The sequence below is a fragment of the Triticum dicoccoides genome, chromosome 3B (assembly GCF_002162155.2).
Source record: "Triticum dicoccoides isolate Atlit2015 ecotype Zavitan chromosome 3B, WEW_v2.0, whole genome shotgun sequence".
NCBI classification, from domain to species: domain Eukaryota; kingdom Viridiplantae; phylum Streptophyta; class Magnoliopsida; order Poales; family Poaceae; genus Triticum; species Triticum dicoccoides.
Window position 1 is genome coordinate 229070811 of NC_041385.1, and position 20853 is coordinate 229091663.

Below are 20853 nucleotides of genomic sequence, written 5' to 3' on the forward strand. Positions count from 1 at the left end.
AGGGATTCAACAAGCATCACTTTATCCATGTGTTGATCCCTAGAGATTGCAACTCTACCTAGACCCAATACTTTGCTTTTACCAGTGTTAGCAAATGTGATTTGACTTTTGTCGGATGGACGTAAGGTTGAGTCCTGAGAAAACTTAGATCACCAGTCATATGATTAGTGCATCCGCTGTCAATAATCCATTCTAAAGCTTTTGGTGACATGCCCTACAGTGCAGTTAGGAGGATAGGCTTCACAAGGTATGTTGTGAAGCATAAGCATTTTATGCATACTAGGATTATCACAACATAGATCAAGATTAGAACACACAGTATGACAGATAAGAGATTCATATGTGGAATACATAGTAAGTCATTTTATCATGCGTCCCTTTATGTTTTAGGTCCCCAGCAATAATATCGAACGCCATTGATTGCTGGCTGGAGACCACATTCTGCAAAAGAGAGTTAATTCTTCTTCACCACCCACATTTTCAGGGGTGGCTTAGAAGCAATGAGTCTAAGTGCAGCATCTGAGAATTTCGGCTTTGAAGCCCTAGCAAATAGCCTTGCAGGAAATGAATGATACTCATGTGAATAAGCAGAAAAGTTCTTAGTTCTATGAACATAGCGGTTTGAAGACACATGCTCATATTCATGAGTCTGAGTATGATTTCCCTGCAAAGCATTGGCGTTAGGGTGACTCAAGTGAGTCCTGTGTTCGTAAGTAGCCGTTGGACCATATGATGCCTTTGGTATGGGGTTTGTCTTCTTCCCTGGTGGTGTCATGATGACATTCACTGGAAGATTCTCAATGCAGCTTTTGGGAACCCAGATCTTCTTCATAGGAGGTCCATTCCTGCAGTTAGTACCAATATACCTGGCAAACACTTCACCATTCTGATTTTTGAACAGTTTATAGTTTGCATCAAAGGATTCATCAATGATAATAGGATTAGCACAGGTAAATCCAGATAAAGTGGATGGATCCACTGAAGGTTCCTTTGCAGCAACCCATGTGGTTTTGGGATACTGCTCAGGCTTCCAATAGGAACCATCAGCATTCATTTTCCTCTCGAACCCAACACCCTCTTTCCTAGGGTTTCGGTTCAGAATCTGCTTTTTGAGGACATCGCAGAGTGTCTGATGTCCCTTCAAACTTTTGTACATCCCTATTTCAAGCAATGTCTTCGACCTAGCATTTTCATCAGCAATACTAGTGGTATCCTCCGCAGAGGGGTTAGTAACCACATCAGTAGTTGAAGACAATGAAACAGCAGGAGCAGTGGAACATTCAGCAACAGATGTAGCGTTATCACGCTCAATGCATTTTAAACATGGTGGTTCAAATCCATCCTGAGCGGGACTGATTTGTTGAGCACGAAGTGACTCATTCTCTGTTTGAAGGTCTTCATGAGTCGCTTTCAATTTCTCAAGCTCTTGCTTACTTTGAATATAATCATAGGAGAGCTTTTCATATGTGGTTGAGAGCGTCTCATGAAGACTTTCAAGTTCTTGGTACTTAGCATGAAGATTTTTTATGCCTTCTACTAAGGACTGTGAACGTGTCATTTCCGCGTCCAACAGGTCATCGCTTTTGTCTAACAGTTTTTGAGTATGTTCCATAGCCCTTTGTTGTTCAGTAGCAATTTTAGCAAGTGTTTTGTAGCTGGGTTTAGATTCACAATCAGAGTCATCTTCACTTGATGTTTGAAAGTAAGCATCGCGTGATTTTACCTTGGCACCGCGTGCCATGAAGCAGTAGGTGGGAGCAGGATTGTCCATGTCATCAGCTTCAGCGTTGGTGTGGAAGTCATTGCCTTCAGTGTTGAAGATGGACTTAGCAACATAGGCTGTGGCTAGAGCCAGACTCGCAATGCCAGGGTCGGACTCCTCTCCAGATTCCACCTCCACCTCCTCAGAAGTAGACTCCTCCTCTAAATCCATTTCTATGCCAACAAAGGCACGAGCCTTGCCTGATGAGCTCTTCTTGTGTGATGAAGACTTGGAAGAAGACTTTGAGGATTTCTTCTTCTTCTTGTCATCAGAATCATATTCCTTGCTCTTCTTCTTCTTCTTCTCATTGTCCCACTATGGACACTCAGATATGTAGTGACCAGGTTTCTTGCACTTGTGGCAGGTTCTCTTCTTGTGGTCATGGGTGGAAGCTTCATCAATCTTGGAGCTGGATCGTGAAGACTTTCTGAAGCCCTTCTTCTTGGTGAACCTCTGAAACTTCTTCACAAGCATGGCAAGTTCCTTTCCAATGTCTTGAGGATCATCAGAACCGCAGTCAGATTCTTCTTCAGATGAGGAAATCACTTTTGCCTTCAAGGCACGAGTTCGGCCATAATTGGGACCATAGATATCTCTTTTCTCAGAAAGCTGGAACTCATGTGTGTTGAGCCTCTCAAGTATATCAGACGGATCGAGTGTCTTGAAGTCGGGACGTTCTTGAATCATGAGGGCAAGGGTGTCAATGGAGCTGTCAAGTGATCTCAGCAGTGTCTTGACGATTTCATGCTTGGTGATCTCAGTGGCGCCAAGAGCTTGAAGCTCATTTGTGATGTCAGTCAGATGATCAAACGTGAGCTGGACATTTTCATTGTCGTTCCTCTTGAAGTGGTTGAAAAGATTGCGAAGAACACTGATCCTCTGGTCTGTCTGTGTAGAGACGCCTTCATTGACCTTGGATAGCCAGTCCCAGACTAGCTTTGACGTTTCCAGAGCACTCACACAGCCATACTGTCTTTTTTTATCAGATGACCATAGATGATGTTCTTTGCAGTCGAGTCCAGTTGAATGAACTTCTTGACATCAGTAGGGGTGACACCTTCACCAGTTTTGAGAACGCCATTCTTGACGACATACCAAAGGTCGACATCAATGGCTTCAAGATGCATGCTCATCTTATTCTTCCAGTAGGGATATTCAGTTCCATCGAACACGGGGCAGGTAGCGGAGACTTTGATTATCCCTGCAGTCGACATAGCTAAACTCTAGATGGTTAAACCGAATCACACAGAATAAGGGAGTACCTTGCTCTGATACCAATTGAAAGTGCTAGTATCGACTAGAGGGGGGTGAATAGGCGATTTTTGTGAAAGTCTTCAAAACTTGGAAGTTTAGAAGACAAACAACAGAAATAACCTAGTTGATATGCAGCGGAAGATAAACTACCTTAAGCGAGCCATAGTCAAGTATGCAATGATGTGAAAGTACAGGACTAATAGCAGCTAAGTAGTAAGGATCAGGATGGAAGATAGTATGAAGCCAATCAATAGTAGTAGTCAAACAATGAAGTCAAACAGATAGACATATGGGCAGTGACTTCACGAAGACAAACTTAAGTAAAGGATGGAAAGGGATAGAACCAGTTGCTTGTTGAAGACACGGGATTTGTTGGACCAGTTCCAGTTGCTGTGACAACTGTACGTCTGGTTAGGGAGGCTGAGATTTAACTCAGAAGACCATGTCTTCACCTTATTCCCCTTGAGCTAAGGACACTTAGTCCTCACCCAATCACTCTGGTAAGTCCTCAAGGTAGACTTCTAAACCTTCACAGACTTTGTTCACCTGGCAATCCACAATGACTCTTGGATGCTCAGAATGCGACGCCTAACCGGCTGGAGGATACACAGTCCTCAAGTGTAATAAGTCTTCAGGTCACACAGACAGAAAGACTTCAGTGATGCCTAACACTCTTTGGCTCTGGGTGTTTGGGCTTTGTCCTCGCAAGGATTTTTCTCTCTCTCAAATGCTTCGAGGTGGGTTGCTCTCAAACGACAAAAGCCGTGTACAAACTCTGAGCAGCCACCAATTTATGGTGTAGGGGTGGGCTATTTATAGCCACTAGGCAACCCGACCTGATTTGTCCAAAATGACCCTGGGTCACTAAGGAACTGACACGTGTTCCAACGGTCAGATTTCAAACACACGCGGCAACTTTACTTGGGCTACAAGCAAAGCTGACTCGTCCAGCTCTGGATAAGGTTTGCTCTCATTGTCTTCGCTCGAAGACATAGGATTTGAGTTGAGCATCACTTCAGTCACTCTGACTTAGTTCACTTGGACCCCACTTAACAGTACGGTGGTTCCTATGACTCAACAAAGAAGAAAAGGAAGCAACGAATCCACACAGTCTTCGCGCTCCATAGTCTTCACGCAATGTCTTCTCATGTCATAGTCTTCAATATGAATATCTTCTCATACCACCATTGTCTTCAATGTCTTCATACATTTTTAGGGGTCATCTCCGATAGGTAAACCGAATCAATGAGGGACACTACCTGCGTTATCTTGCAATTCTCACAAACGCATTAGTCCCTCAACCAACTTTGTCGTCAATACTCCAAAACCAACTAGGGGTGGCACTAGATGCACTTACATATATGGGTAGCTTGAGTTATTATTGTTGACATCACCCTCGAGGCGAATATGTTGGGAGGCAAAAGTATAAGTCCCTATTTTTCTATGTGTCCGGTTGAAACATTTTGCTCATGTGTATGCGGTGAGTGTTAGCAATCACAGAAGACTATACGATGGTTGAGTATGTGGAGCTCTTACTTAAACTCTGTTGAATAAGTTGAATTACAATTGCTTGGTGACTGAGAACATAGGTTTTTGAGTTTCAAGAGAATTCATTGTTTGAACTTTAACATGTGAATTGGTTGCTACTTTTAACATGACGAGTTTTATGAGAAAGAATTGCTATTATGATGCTAGGAAAAGGGACTGAAACTGTCATTGATCAAACTTATGCACTTTGCTAGCATTCACACTTCATAAATGATTTCTTTTATCATTTACCTACTCGAGGACGAAATTAAGCTTGGGGATGCTGATACGTCTCCAACGTATCTATAATTTATAAAGTATTCATGCTGTTATATTATCATTCTTGGATGTTTTACAATCATTTTATAGCAACTTTATATCATTTTTTGGGACTAACCTATTGACCTAGTGCCCAGTGCCAGTTGCTGTTTTTTGCTTGTTTTCTACAACCTAGGAAATCAGTATCAAACGGAGTCCAAATGCAGCGAAACTTTTTGGAGATTTTTTTGGACCAGAATACATCCAGTGGGCCAGAGAAGAACCTAGGGGTTCCCCGAGGGGGACACAACCCACTAGGGCGCACTTGGGGGCCCAGGCGCGCCCAGGTGGGTTGTGCCCACCTTGGTGGCCTCCAGCACCCCTTCTTCGCTCTATAAATTCCCAAATATTCCAAAAATGCTCGGGGTAACCCTAGATGAGAAGTCCCGCCGCCGCAAGCCTCTGTAGCCATCGAAAACCAGTCTAGGCCCCGTTCTAGCACTCCACCGGAGGGGGAAATCATCACCGGTGGCCATCTTCATCACCCCGGGTGCCACCATGATGAGGAGGGAGTAGTCCACCCTCAGCGCTGAGGGTTTGTACCAGTAGTTATGTGTTTAATCTCTCTCTCTCTCTCTCTCGTGTTCTTGTGATGTCCCAATCTTGATGTATCACGGGCTTTGTTAATATAGTCGGATCATATGGTGTTTTCCCCTCTCTATCTTGTGATGAATTGAGTTTTCCCTTTCAGATTTCATTTTATCGGATTGAATACTTTTATGGATTTGAGAGCACTTGATATATGTCTGGCAAATGAATACTCGTGGTGACAATGGGGTATCATATTGATTCACTTGATATATGTTTTGGCACTCAACTCGCGGATTGCCGAGGTGACATTGGGGTAATCTACGCATAGCTGTTGATGCACGTTCTTGTCTTTGTTTCTCCGGTAGAAATCTTGGGGCATTCTTTGAGGTTCTTTGTGTTGGATTGAGTATTATGAATCTAAAATTGTTTGGTGTTATTTTAGTACAAACTCTTTGATAGATCGATCGGAAAGAATAGCTTCGAGGTGGTTTCGTACCCTACAAACAATTTCTTCTTATGTTCTCCGCTAGCTAGATAGGAACTTTGGAGTGATTCTTCATCGCGCATTGAGAGATTGTTATGTGATCCAATTATATTAACATTGTTGAGGGGTTTCACTAGCGATAGTACGGAACCTAGGCCTTGTTTCTAAGCATTGCAATACAGTTTTGTGTCGGTTTACTATTTGCTACCTTGCTGTTTTTATTTATTCAGATTATAAAAATATATTTCTACCATCCATATTACACTTTTATCACCATCTCTTCGCCGAACTAGTGCACCTATACAATTTGCCATTGCATTGCGTGTGTCGGGGACACAAGAGACTTTTTATTATTTGGTTGCAGGGTTGTTTGAGGGAGACCATCTTCATCCTACACCTCCCACGGATTGATAAACCTTGGGTCATCCACTTGAGGGAAAATTGCTACTGTCCTACAGAACACTACGCTTGGAGGCCCAACACAAGTCTACAAGAACAAGTTGCATAGTAGATATCATGATACCCGGCGTGGAGGCCCGCTGCACGGGCTCCTTAACACTGGAAGTACTATTCGGCTCTCCACACAACTTCTGAAGCAAAGAATTGATCTTCGACATCATCCCTTTTTGCAGCGGTTATCATGCATTGCTTGGACAAACTGCTTTTGCCCGCTTTAATGCCTTCTCGCACTATGCTTACTTGAAGCTCAAAATGCATGGACCGCGTGGTGTCATCACAGTAAATGGAAATATGGAGCGCTCCCTCCGTACTGAGGAGCACACCGCAGCCCTAGCAACCGAGGTACAGGATGACCTCATCAAGCCGAACAGCTCATCGGTCATCAAGACGCATCACATTGCTAAGCAAGTCCGATCTGCATTACTTTCAGGACCCCGATCCTAAGTCACACCGATCTAGCATGTAACACATCATATCACTTTGCGGCCTCACGCACGGTATTCCCATAGGTGCCACCTTACTTGGCCCGGGACCGTTTGCGCCTTTTGGCTCACGTATATGATAGTGCCGCTAGCATCCATATGATAAAGAACCCGGGCTGACATGACTAGTCGTGGACCCAAGGTGGCGCTAACTTACAGGGATAGGCATACATGACCCAACAACGAACGTGTCGATCAACAACGTATGCACCCCAGTCGTAGCAAGCTACATGGACTTAAAGGAACAACGTGTGACATTTCCCTGGAAGGACAGACACATGAACGAAGAAGGACACATGCCGACCAGCCTAAGTGTTCCGGAGCAGTAGCAAGCTACCATGGCTCAGTGGAAGCAGTAGGAGACATTTCCTGGTAAGAGAGGCTACCAAGGATGAACGACTAGGTTGTCAGATCCCACACATACCAAGCATTTCAAAACATACACACAATATGCTCTATATGTGCAAATACATCATGGCATCACAACATAACTCTATGACTCAAAGTATTTATTCAATAGGCTCCGGGGAGCGAGATATTACAAACATGGGTCTCATGACCCAACATCCAGAGCATACAAGTCAAAGCACATGCGGAAGCTTGACATGTCTGAGTACAGACATCTATAAATGGAAAAAGCTGAGAAGCCTAACTATCTAACAGATCCCGCCGAGGGCACAAGATCGTAGCTGCGGTAACAAGCTAAATGTCGGAGTCCACGCGAAACTACTAGCGAGACTGAAGTCTCTCTACAAAAACATAAATTAAGCAAATGTGAGTACAAATTTACCCATCAAGACTTACATCAGAACTAACCACATATGCATCATTATCAACAAAGGGGATGGTGGGGTTTAACTATTGCAAGCCAGCTTTGACTCGGTGGCTATCCTGAACTAAGACTGTAAGTAACTCTTTTGGGGTGGCGCACACGAGTCCACATATTCACCATAATCAATACACCACTATGGATCTGCTCCTGTCTCCCTACGAGAATGCCATTCATAGCACTCACGCTTATCTTGCGCATTTTAGAGTATCCACTTTCACTTGTCTATGAACTGTATAGGCAACCCAGAGGTCCTATACCACGGACGCAGCTATTCGAATAGATGATGTTAACCCTGCATGGGTTTACTTCTTCACACACGCTCTCACCACTTACCGTCGTTTACACGACATGTACTGGGCAACCTTCAAGCGGAAGCCCAACGAGGGAGTCGGCCACGGCCTACCTAAACACTCAAGTATCTAGTCCAGGTTTATCGCCTATTCAAGTTCCATTCGTAGGGAGTCCGGCCGAGGTTTCCACATATGGCCTCGAACGATGTGTACAGGGTTTCGCGACATCAAATGGGCGCACGGCATACCTGGCCACGTGCCTACCGCATCACAGCCCACCCCTCGGGTCAGCGCTGCGCATGGCCTCCAGCATACTACAAACACCAGAAACTACTTGCAACTCCTGGACAGAGGACAAGGGTGGTTAAGAAGCCGAGAGGGTCCATTGGTTTCGGGCCCAACGCATGGTAGTAGCTGTTCATGGATCACAAACACAGAACTCAGTTCCTGAGGACGGCTTCAATGAGACAACCCACCATGTACTCCTACATGGCCTCCCACCACTACCTTTACCAAATCGTGTTCACACACTTAGCTCACACACAGTAGGACATGTTCATCACTGTTCCAATTCATCCCTGATGAATCAGACCTGACACAACTCTAAGCATAGCAGGCATGACAAACAAGGAAGAATGAGTATGCACACAACGGCTCAAACAACTCCTACTCATGCTAGTGGGTTTCATCTATTTACTGTGGCAATGACAGGTCATGCAGAGGGAAAAGGGGTTCAACTACTGCAGCAAGTAACAGATGAATATTTGTTGTCCTAATGCAGTAAAAGAGAGAAGGAGCGAGAGAGTGGGATTGTATCGGAATGAACAAGGGGGTTTTGCTTGCCTGGTGAGGGAGTCCTGGATAAGGGGGTATCCGGACTGCCGGACTATATACTTTGGCCGGACTATTGGACCGTGAAGATACAAGACTCAAGACTTCGTCCCGTGTCCGGATGGGACTCTCCTTTGCGTGGAAGACAAGCTTGGTGATCTGGATGTTAGATCTCCTTCTTTTTAACCGACTCTGTGTAACCCTAGCTCCCTCCGGTGTCTATATAAACCGGAGGGTTTAGTTCGTAGGACAAGAACAATCAAAATCATAGGCTAGCTTCTAGGGTTTAGCCTCTACGATCTCGTGGTAGATCAACTCTTGTAATACTCATATCATCAAGATCAATCAAGCAGGAAGTAGGGTATTACCTCCATCGAGAGGGCCCGAACCTGGTTAAAACATCGTGTCCCCTGCCTCCTGTTACCATTAGCCTTAGACGTACAGCTCGGGACCCCCTACCCGAGATCCGCCGGTTTTGACACCGACATTGGTGCTTTCATTGAGAGTTCCCCTGTGTCGTCGCAGCAAGGCTCGATGGCTCCTTCAATCGTCAACAACAACGCGGTCCAAGGTGAGACTTTTCTCCCCGGACAGATCTTCGTGTTCGGCGGCTTCACACTGCGGGCCAATTCACTTGGCCATCTAGAGCAGATCGACAGCTACGCCCCTGGCCATCAGGTCAGGTTCAGAAGCTTGAACTACACGGCCGATATCTGCGAAAACTTGATCTTCGACGGATTCGGTCCTACGACAGGAGCGCCGAACAGTCACGATGAGCATGGTTTAGATCTGCTGTCAGCCAATATTCGCGATATCACACCTGCAATGGCCCCGGACCCAAATCCGAGGCAGATAGCATCGTCCGAGGATGGGTGGATGGACCCTGCCTCGGAGGCCGCATACTCATCGGCTGTAAAGCCGAACACAGACTCCACCCCCAAGGAGGTATTTGTCGCTGGACCCCCGGACTTGTGTCCGGCTGTAGGTTCCAGACCGTACGCACCCGGGCCCATCGAATCCGATCGGGCTCCGATAACGGAGTTCACCGCTGCAGATATCTTTTAGCACCCACCCTTTGGCGACGTGCTAAACTCTTTAAGATCTCTCTCTTTATCAGAGGACTCTTGGCCGAACTATGTCTGGCTCGAGGGGGATTCGGACCACGAAGAAAATCTCCGCCCACCCACCACCCACTTAATAGCCACTATCGATGACGTAACAGACATGCTTGACTTCGACTCTGACGACACCGACAGTATGGACGTCGGCGCAGGGGACGATTTGGAACCACCGCCCAAGGGGCACTGGACTACCACCTCATCATATGATATATACATGGTGGACACGCCTAAGGAGGACAACGGCGACAAAAATGACACAACGGAGGATAAAACCCCCGGACAAAGGCCAAAACGACGGCGCAGACGCTGCTCTAAGTCCAGCCACAACAAAAATAGCGCTAACAGCGCTAGAAAAATTGACACCCCAATCAACTCCAAAGGCAACAACGACCATATGGACCCAGCGATGGAGCAGGATGAGCCAGGTCACGCCGAACACAACCCGGAGCAGACGCCCGTTCACAGCGATCCCGAGGGCCGAACTCATCAACCTGCCTCGGGAGAAGAGCATAGTCCGGACGACGATGCATTCATCATCCCGGACAAACATTTGGAACGAGATAACCTCCATAGAAGGCTTCTAGCCACTGCGAGATGCCTAAAGAAGAAGAAGCAAAGGCTTAAGGCCACACAAGAAATGCTCAACCGCAGATGGAATAAAGTGCTAGACACTGAAGAAAAATATGGCGGCGAACGCCACACTAAGAGCTACCCAAAGCGCAAGCTACTGCCAGAATTCGATGATGAGGCCATTCCGCCAAAGAACAATACGGCCAATAGGCCAGACCAACCACTGCATGACCGCGACAGAGTGATTCGTCCATTGTGCATCATGCTTTTATATTGATATTTATCGCATTATGGGCTGTTATTTGACGTTATGTCACAATACTTATGGCTATTCTCTCTTATTTTATAAGGTTTACCATGAAGAGGGGGAATGCCACCAGCTGGAATTCTAGCTGGAAAAGGAGCAAATATTGGAGACCTATTCTGTGCAACTCCAAAAGTCCTGAAACTCCATGGAATGTCTTAAAATAAATAAAGAAAAATCATCGCCAAAGATAAAGGCCAGGGGGCCCACACCCTGCTCACGAGGGTGGGGGCGCGCCCCTACCTCGTGGGCCCCCTGGTGGCTCTTCGATGCCCATCTTCTCCTATATGAGCTCTTTCGATGAGAAAAAAATAACAAGCAACCTTTCGGGACGAGACTCCGCCGCCACGAGGCGGAACCTTGGCGGAACCAATCTAGGGCTCCGGCAGAGCTATTCTGCCGGGGACACTTCCCTCCGGGAGGGGGAAATCATCGTCATCATCATCACCCACACCCGTCTCATCGGGAGAGGGCAATCTCCATCAACATCTTCATCAGCATCATCTCATCTCAAACCCTAGTTCATCTCTTGTATCCAATTCTTGTCTCCAAGTCCGGGATTGGTGCTAGTAGGTTGCTACTAGTGTTGATTACTCCTTGTAGTTGATGCTAGTTGGTTTATTTGGTGGAAGATCATATGTTTAGATCCTTTTTGCATATTATTACCCCTTTGATTATGAACATGAATATGCTTTGTGAGTAATTGCGTTTGTTCCTGAGGACAAGGGAGAAGTCTTGCTATTAGTAGTCATGTGAATTTGGTATTCGTTTGATATTTTGATAAGATGTATGTTGTCTAACCTCTAGTGGTGTTATGTGAACGTCGACTACATAACACTTCACCATTATTTGGGCCTAGAGGAAGGCATTGGGAAGTAATAAGTAGATGATGGGTTGCTAGAGTGACATAAGCTTAAACCCTAGTTTATGCGTTGCTTTGTAAGGGGCTGATTTGGATCCATATGTTTCATGCTATGGTTAGGTTTACCTTAATACTTTTGTTGTAGTTGCGGATGCTTGCAATAGAGGTTAATCATAAGTGGGATGCTTGTTCAAGTAAGAACAACACCCAAGCACCGGTCCACCCACATATCAAATTATCAAAGTACCGAACGCGAATCATATGAGCGTGATGAAAACTAGCTTGATGATATTCCCATGTGTCCTCGGGAGCGCTTTTCCTATTATAAGAGTTTGTTCTGGCTTGTCCTTTGCTACAAAAAGGATTGGGCCACCTTGCTTCACCTTATTTACTTTTGTTACTTGTTGTTCGTTACAATTTACCTTATCACAAAACTATCCGTTACCACTTATTTCAGTACTTGCAGAGAATACCTTGCTGAAAACCGCTTATCATTTCCTTCTGCTCCTCGTTGGGTTCGACACTCTTACTTATCGAAAGGACTACGATAGATCCCCTATACTTGTGGGTCATAAAGACTCTTTTCTGGCGCCGTTGCCGGGGAGTGTAGCGCCTTTGGTAAGGAAAAATTTATATAGTGTGCTGAAATTTTCTGTCACTTGTTACTATGGGAAGTGAATCTCTGAGAGGCTTGTTCGGGGTATCTTCACCCCGTCCAGTAGAGCAAGGAGTTGCTCCTCAACCTGCTGAACCTATTGAAAATGAAACTCCTTTTGAATTTCCTTCGGGTATTATGGAAATACTGCTGGCTAATACTTTTACAGGAGATGGAACAAAGCATCCTGACGAGCATCTACGCTATGTGGATGATATTTGTGGATTATTTAAGCTTGCAGGTATACCCGATGATGTTGTTAAGAAGAAGGCTTTGCCTTTATCTTTGGAGGGAGACGCACTGACATGGTATAGGCTATGTGATAAAAGAGTAAAATTGGAATTTCATCAAAAGTATTACCCTATGCATCTTGTTCATCGTGATCGCAATTATATATATAATTTTTGGCCTCGCGATGGAGAAAGCATCGCTCAAGCTTGGGGGAGGCTTAAAGCAATGTTATATTCATGCCCCAATCATGAGCTCTCAAGAGAAATAATTATGCAAAGTTTTTCTGCTCGGCTTTCTCATAATAATCAAACCATGCTCGATACTTCTTGTGCTGGCTCTTTTATGATGAAGACTATTGAATTCAGATGGAATTTATTGGATAGAATTAAACACAACTCTGAAGATTGGGACCTCGTCGAAGGTAAGGAGTCAGGTATGACACCTAAGTTTGATTGTGTTAAATCTTTTATGCATATTGATATTTTCCGTAAGTTTAGCACTAAATGTGGACTTGACTCTGAGATAGTAGCTTCTTTCTGTGAATCTTTTGCTACTTATGTTGATCTCCCCAAGGAGAAGTGGTTTAAATATCATCCTCCCATAGAAGTAAAAGTAGCTGCACCTATTAAAGTTGTAGAAAAGACCATCACTTATAATGATCCTATTGTTCCCACCTCTTATGTTGAGAAACCACCTTTCCTTGCTAGAGTAAAGGATCATGCTAAAGCTTCAACTGTTGTTCGTAAAAGCAATACTAGAACTTATACACCTCCTGAGAAAGTCAAAGTAGAACCTAATATTGCTATTGTTAAAGATCTCTTTTCCGATAATATTGATGGGCATGTCATTGAATTCTCTGGTGAAACTGCTAGAATTGGTAAACCCTGTGATAGAGATAAACATAGACCCATGGTACGCGTGCCTGTTATTTTTGTTAAAATAGGAGATCATTGTTATCATGGCTTATGTGATATGGGTTCTAGTGCTAGTGTTATACCCATTGACTTATATAAAGAAATTATGCATGATATCGTACCTGCCGAGTTAGAAGATATTGATGTTACAATTAAACTTGCCAATAGAGATACTATATCTGCAATGGGAATTGTTAGAGATGATGAAGTCTTGTGTGGGAAAACCAAATATCCCGCTGATTTTCTTGTTCTTGGTTCTGCACAAGATAGCTTTTGTCCCATTATATTTTGTAGACCCTTCTTGAATACTGTTAATGCTACGATAGACTGCGAAAAGAATGTTGTTACTATTGGCTTGGATGATATGGTTGATGAGTTTAATTTCTCTAAATTTAGTAAACAACATCATGAGGAAGAATTGCCTAGTAAGGATGAAATTATTGGTCTTGCTTCTATTGCTGTACCTCCTAGTGATCCTTTAGAACATTATTTGCTAGACCATGAAAATGAGATGTTCATGAATGAAAGAAGGGAAATAGATGAAGTATTCTTTAAACAAGAACCTATTCTGAAACACAATTTGCCTGTTGAAATCCTAGGGGATCCTCCTCCACCCAAGGGTGATCCTGTGTTTGAGCTTAAACCGTTGCCTGATAATCTTAAGTATGCTTATCTTGATGAAAAGAAAATATATCCTGTTATTATTAGTGCTAACCTTTCAGAGCAGGAAGAAGAAAGATTATTGAAAACTCTGAAGAACCACCGTGCCGCTATTGGATATACTCTTGATGATCTTAGGGGCATTAGTCCCACTCTATGTCAGCATAAAATAAATTTGGAAGCGGACGGCAAACCAGTTCGTGATCCTCAACGACGTTTGAATCCTAAAATGAAAGAAGTGGTAAGAAAAGAAATACTCAAGCTTCTGGAGGCAGGTATAATTTATCCCGTTGCTGATAGTCAGTGGGTAAGTCATGTCCATTGTGTCCCTAAGAAGGGAGGTATTACTGTTGTCCCTAATGATAAAGATGAATTGATCCTGCAAAGAATTATCACAGGTTATAGGATGGTAATTGATTTCCGCAAATTAAATAAAGCTACTAAGAAAGATCATTACCCCTGACCTTTTATTGATCAAATGCTAGAAAGATTATGCAAACATACACATTATTGCTTTCTAGATGGTTATTCTGGTTTCCCTCAAATACCTGTGTCGGCTAAAGATCAATCAAAGACTACTTTTACATGCCCTTTTGGTACTTTTGCTTATAGACGTATGCCTTTTGGTTTATGTAATGCACCTGCTACCTTTCAAAGATGCATGATGGCTATATTCTCTGATTTTTGTGAAAAGATTTGTGAGGTTTTCATGGACGACTTTTCCGTCTATGGATCCTCTTTTGATGATTGCTTGAGCAATCTTGATCGAGTTTTGCAGAGATGTGAAGAAACTAATCTTGTCTTGAATTGGGAAAAGTGCCACTTTATGGTTAATGAAGGTATTGTCTTGGGGCACAAAGTTTCTGAAAGAGGTATTGAAGTTGATAAAGCCAAGGTTGATGCTATTGAAAAGATGCCATGTCCCAAGGACATCAAAGGTATAAGAAGTTTCCTTGGTCATTCCGGATTTTTTAGGAGGTTCATTAAGAACTTCTCAAAAATCTCCCGGCCTCTGACTAATTTATTACAAAAAGATGTACCATTTGTCTTTGATGATGATTGTGTAGAAGCATTTGAAATAGTTAAGAAAGCATTAGTCTCTGCACCTGTTGTTTAGCCACCTGATTGGAATTTACCCTTTGAAATCATGTGTGATGCTAGTGATTATGCTGTAGGTGCTGTTCTAGGGCAAAGAGTTGATAAGAAATTGAATGTTATTCATTATGCTAGTAAGACTCTAGACAATTCTCAAAGAAATTATGCTACTACCGAAAATGAACTTTTAGCGGTTGTATTTGCTTGTGATAAATTCAGACCCTATATTGTTGATTCTAGAGTAACTTTTCATATAGATCATGCTGCTATTAAATATCTTATGGAAAAGAAAGATGCAAAACCTAGAATCATTAGATGGGTTCTCTTGCTTCAAGAATTTGATTTACATATTGTTGATAGAAAAGGAGCTGAGAACCCCGTTGCAGACAACTTGTCTAGGCTAGAGAATGTTTCTTGATGACCCACTACCTATTGATGATAGCTTTCCTGATGAGCAATTAAATGTCATAAGTACTTCTCGTAGCACTCCGTGGTATGCTGATTATGCTAATTATATTGTTGCTAAATTTATACCACCTAGCTTCACATACCAACAAAAGAAAAAGTTCTTTTATGATTTAAGGCATTACTTTTGGGATGACCCACATCTTTATAAAGAAGGGGTAGATGGTGTTATTAGACGTTGTGTACCTGAGCATGAACAGGAACAGATCCTACGCAAGTGTCACTCCGAAGCTTATGGAGGACACCACGCTGGAGATAGAACTGCACATACGGTATTGCAATCTGGTTTTTATTGGCCTACTCTCTTCAAGGATGCCCGTAAGTTTGTTTTATCTTGTGATGAATGTAAAAGAATTGGTAATATTAGTAGACGTCAAGAAATGCCTATGAATTATTCACTTGTTATTGAACCATTTGATGTTTGTGGCTTTGATTATATGGGACCTTTTCCTGCCTCTAATGGATATACACATATTTTAGTTGCTGTTGATTACATTACTAAGTGGGTAGAAGCTATTCCAACTAGTAGTGCTGATCATAACACTTCTATTAAAATGCTTAAGGAAGTTATTTTTCCGAGGTTTGGAGTCCCTAGATATTTAATGACTGATGGTGGTTCACACTTTATTCATGGTGTTTTCCTGTAAAATTCTTGCTAATTATGACGTTAATTATAGAATTGCATCTCCTTATCACCCATAGTCTAGTGGTCAAGTAGAATTGAGTAATAGAGAGCTCAAATTAATTTTGCAAAAGACTGTTAATAGGTCTAGAAAGAATTGGTCCAAGAAACTTGATGATGCATTATGGGCCTATAGAACTGCATATAAGAAGCCTATGGGTATGTCTCCGTATAAAATGGTTTATGGAAAAGCATGTCACTTACCTCTTGAACTAGAACATAAGGCATATTGGGCTATTAAATAGCTCAACTATGATTTCAAACTTGCTGGTGAGAAGAGGTTATTTGATATTAGCTCACTTGATGAATGGAGAACCCAAGCCTATGAAAATGCCAAGTTGTTTAAAGAAAAAGTTAAAAGATGGCATGACAAAAGGATACAAAAGCGTGAGTTTAATGTAGGTGATTATGTATTTCTATACAACTCTCGTTTAAGATTTTTTGCAGGAAAACTTCTCTCTAAATGGGAAGGTCCCTACGTTATCGAGGAGGTCTATCGTTCCGGTGCCATAAAAATCAACAACTTTGCATGCACAAATCCGAAGATGGTGAACGATCAAAGGATCAAACACTATATCTCAGGTAATCCCATAAATGTTGAAACCAATATCATTGAAACCGTAACCCCGGAGGAATACATAAGAGACACTTGCCAGAATGTTCCAGACTCCGAAAAGGAATAGGTATGTGGTACGGTAAGTAAACCGACTCCAAAACAAATTCTAAGGCAATATTTCTCCGTTTTGGAATATTTAGAAAAATAGAAAAATAAGTAGCAGTCCGGGGAGGACACGAGGCCTCAACGAGGGTGGAGGGCGCGCCCTACCCCCCTGGGCGCGCCCCCACCTCGTGAGCACCTCGTGTGCCCTCCGGACTCTGTTTTCTTGCATGATACATATTTTGGTCGGTAAAAATTCATTATATATTCTCCCGAAGGTTTTGACTCCCGTATCACGCAAATATCCTCTGTTTTCGTTTCGAGCTGTTTCTGTTGCAGATCTGAGGATTCCGGAGACTCGATCATCCTTCTATGAGGGTGAGCCTATGCCATGGAAGGTGGACGACAAGCTTGTATCATAAACAACACCTCCACCGCCAACAACAAAGAAGGAGACATAATCACATGGGTATGGGCACTCCCCTTGGCAACTGCCAAGCTTGGGGGAGGTGCCCCGGTATCGTATCACCATCACAACTTCTACATTTACCATTTTTCTTAGTTCGATCCTATTAGTAGTATCTTAATTTAGTAGAATAAAGTCATGGCATGATCTAGTTTTGAGTTTTGCTTTATGATCTTTCTTTGTAATCGAGTCCGTGAGCTATATAATAAAGATTAGTGTTGAGTCAAGGGTTTGATTACTTTGCATGATCTTGGGTGAATAAAGAAAAGAATAAAAAGAAACAAAGAGTTCATATTGGTCTTATTGAAAGTAATGACTTCACATAGAAAGGGTATGATGATTAAAAGTTGTTGGGAGTTGGCAAATATAGCTTTGGTCATAGTTGCAATTAATAAGAAGTAATAAGGAGAGAGAGGTTTCACATATAGATATATTATCATTGACATCTTTTATGATTGGGAGCACTCATTAAAATATGACACGGTAAAGAGTTGATGTTGGACAAGGAAGACAACATAATGAGTTATGTTTTCTTATATCTGAGATAAAGTATGTTTTCATGGTTCCTCTAACATGTTGAGCTTGCCTTTCCCCCTCATGCTAGCCAAATTCTCAGCACCAAGTAGAGATACTACTTGTGCTTCCAAATACCCTTAAACCAGTTTAGCCATGAGAGTCCACCATATCTACCTATGGATTGAGTAAGATCCTTCAAGTAAGTTGTCATCAGTGCAAGTAATAAAAATTGCTCTTTAAATATGCATGACTTATTAGTGCAGAGAAACAAGCTTTGTACGAACTTGTTGTGGACGCAATAAAAGCGACGGACTGCATAATAAAGGTTCACATACAAGGGGCAATATAAAGTGACGTTCTTTTGCATTAAGATTTTGTGCATCCAACCATAAAAGCGCATGGCAACCTCTGCTTCCCTCTGAGAAGGGCCTATCTTTTATTAATATCTTCTACCTTATGCAAGAGTCACGGTGATCTTCACCTTTCCTTTTTTTCATTTTATCCTTTGGCAAGCCCAGCATGTTGGAAAGAACATGATATATATACCTAGTTGGATGTAGGGGAGCATGAATTATTATTGTTGACATTACCCTTGAGGTAAAAGATTGTGGCGCAAAACTACAAGCCCCTATCTTTCTCTGTGTCCGGTTAAAACTCCGTAACCACAAGTATTGCGTGAGTGCTAGCAATTATGAAGGACTAAGTGATAGTTGAGTATGTGGACTTGCTTTTAAGCGCTGACATAGACTCTTTCCGATGTTATGATAAATTGCAGTTGCTTCAATGACTGAGGTTATAATTTGTTAGTGCCCAATAAGTTTTATGATTCATACTTTGGCTTTGTGAAAAGATCATCACTTGAACATGAGTAATCATATGACAAAATCAATATATGTTGCTGCTATGAGAATAATCATGATGCCTTCATGTCCGTATTTTATTTTTATCGACGCCTCTACCTCTAAACATGAGGACATATTTATTGTTATCGGCTTTTCGCTTGAGGACAAGCGAGGTCTAAGCTTGGGGGAGTTGATACGTCCATTTTGCATCATGCTTTTATATCGATATTTATCGCATTATGGGCTGTTATTTCACGTTATGTCACAATACTTATGGATATTCTCTCTTATTTTATAAGGTTTGCCATGTCAGGGGTTGCGTGCGACATATGCCAAAGGATGGCTTATCATGGTGGGAGCGAGTAGAACGTCGCCGGTGCAAGGAAACAGGATTAGGCGAAGGCATGCACGCCGGCGAATCTTACCCAGCTTCGGGGCTCTCTGGTGAGATAACACCCCTACTGCTGCTCTGCGGGGTCTCCGCATGATCACTAAGGCGTAGTGACTACAAGGTTGCTCCTAGAGCTGTGTTCTGGAGGTAGAAGGAGGCAAGGCTAGCCCTCTTCTTCCTATATGATCGGGTCTAAGGCTAATGGAAGCGAACCCTTTGCATGGGTGCCCCGGGGGGTTTATATAGGCCTACCCCCCGGGGGTACAATGGTAATCCGGCTGGGCACGGGTCCCAGCCGTCTGTCTCACAGGCCGCCGTCTTCTCCGCCGACTGATGGGGCCCGCTGACTCGCGGGCCCCGCCGGCGAGTCCGGCACTATAGCCGTGCTTCTGATGACGCAGGCTTGGTCATTGGGTCGTGGCAACAGTGTCGCCGTCTATCGGGCGATCACTGTCGTTACTCCCCATCTTGTCCGGCTAATGGCGCGTGGGACCCGTGGGAGAGGCTGGCCGACTCTGAGGAGCCGACTCCCACGGGGCCGCCTTCGGGGCGTATCCGCCGTCTTCTATGCTCTCACTGACTGGCGGGTCCTCCGTCTCTGAGCCATATAGGTAGGCCGTCGTGGCCACAGTGCGCCGTGCACTGTGGTTGAGGTCAGGTCTGGCATGGCTACAGCGCCGGGCCATGCCGGAGATCTCCTTCGGTACGGCACACTGTAGCCATGCCGGCTCCTCGCAAGCAGGAGGTGACGGCCATGCCGTGGTCGTACCCGCCTCGTCTATCGCGATGAGTGTAGAGTCGTGGGCCGACTCTCCATAGCCGGCTCCTCCGGAAGTCGCCGGCCATGGGTCGGCCCGTCTGGGAGTCGTCATCTGAGACTCGGCTCATCTGGGAGTCGCCATCTGAGACTCCGTTTATCTGGGAGTCGTCATCTGAGACTGTGTTTATCTGGGAGTCGTCATCTGAGACTCGGTTTATCTGGGAGTCGTCATCTGAGACTCGGCTTATCTGGGAGTCGTCATCTGAGACTCGGTTTATCTGGGAGTCGTCATCTGAGACTCGGTTTATCTGGGAGTCGTCATCTGAGACTCGGCTCATCTGGGAGTCGTCATCTGAGACTCGGCTATGAGGGGCGCGGCTTGCCCCGATGTCTTGAAAGGTTCTGGGGCTCGGGTCAGCCTACCCGTGGCCCATTACTCCGACAGTAGTCCCCGAAGCTGGTGAGGCTCCGAGAGTGGCTCGCTAGGGGGCCTCAACAGTTTCATTCCTCCGGTGGTGGGATCTGGGCTTTGTTTACCGTCTTCCTCTGGGCCGACAATCCGTAGTCGGATTCATAGAGGGGCCGTCCTGCTCTATGGAGAGCTCGAAAGTCGTGGCGGGAGACCAGGCGGTGTGCCTGATATGCTTCGCGTGGCGCCACACGGCAGGGACAGTCTGCCGGCCCACGCGCGTGATGGGACGGGCTGTCAAGCGGGGCCCGCCACTACTGCACCTCGGCAAGCAAACAGATCCGCTATGGCCGCGCGAACGGTTAGGCTTCTCATGCCGTTACTGCGCGCAGTAACTTCGTGGGGTAAATCGTGGGGCGGCGTGGGGCTCTGGGCGCAGTTAATCCCACGTCCGCCCCCTCGGCTTCTCAGCCTCCAAGGCT